Below are 565 nucleotides of genomic sequence, written 5' to 3' on the forward strand. Positions count from 1 at the left end.
GGCGCGGGCGGGCTGGTGGCGCGGGGCGGGGGGCGGCGGGCCGGGGCGCGAGGGGCTCAGGCGGAGGCGCGGGCCGGGGCGGGCGGGCCGGGCGCGCGGGGCCGGGGGCGCGGGGCCAGGCGAGGGCGCATCTCCGGGGCCGCGCGCCCCATCGGGCAGGCCGGGGCCGGGTCCCAGCCCCGCGGGCCAGGCGGGGTCCGAGGGTCGCGCTCCCTGTGGCGTCTGTGCCGCGGCACTCTCCCCGGGCTGCTAATCCGACTCCGGATCCGACTCCGACTCCGACTCCGGCTCCAACAGAGGCCCGGACTCGGCCCCGGCGGAGAAACAAAAGAGCCGCGGCGCCCGGGCCTCGGAGCCTGAGACGCCGGCGCAGCCGCACTACGCGCCGCGCCGGGGGCGGGATGAGGGCGGGGCCTGAGGGGCGGGGCGGGGCGAGGCGGCAGAGCCCAGCCGTGACGAGCTGGCGGGGGCGGGGCAGGGGGCGGGGCCTGGAGGGCGGCTGGGCGGCTGGGCCTGGCCATTGCGGGGCCGGCGTGGGCGGGAAGTGGGTGGGGCCAACGGCGGA

This window comes from Aotus nancymaae, unplaced genomic scaffold (genome assembly GCF_030222135.1).
Source record: "Aotus nancymaae isolate 86718 unplaced genomic scaffold, 86718_ANA_hifiasm-v0.15.2.pri h1tg000021l, whole genome shotgun sequence".
Lineage (NCBI taxonomy): Eukaryota > Metazoa > Chordata > Mammalia > Primates > Aotidae > Aotus > Aotus nancymaae.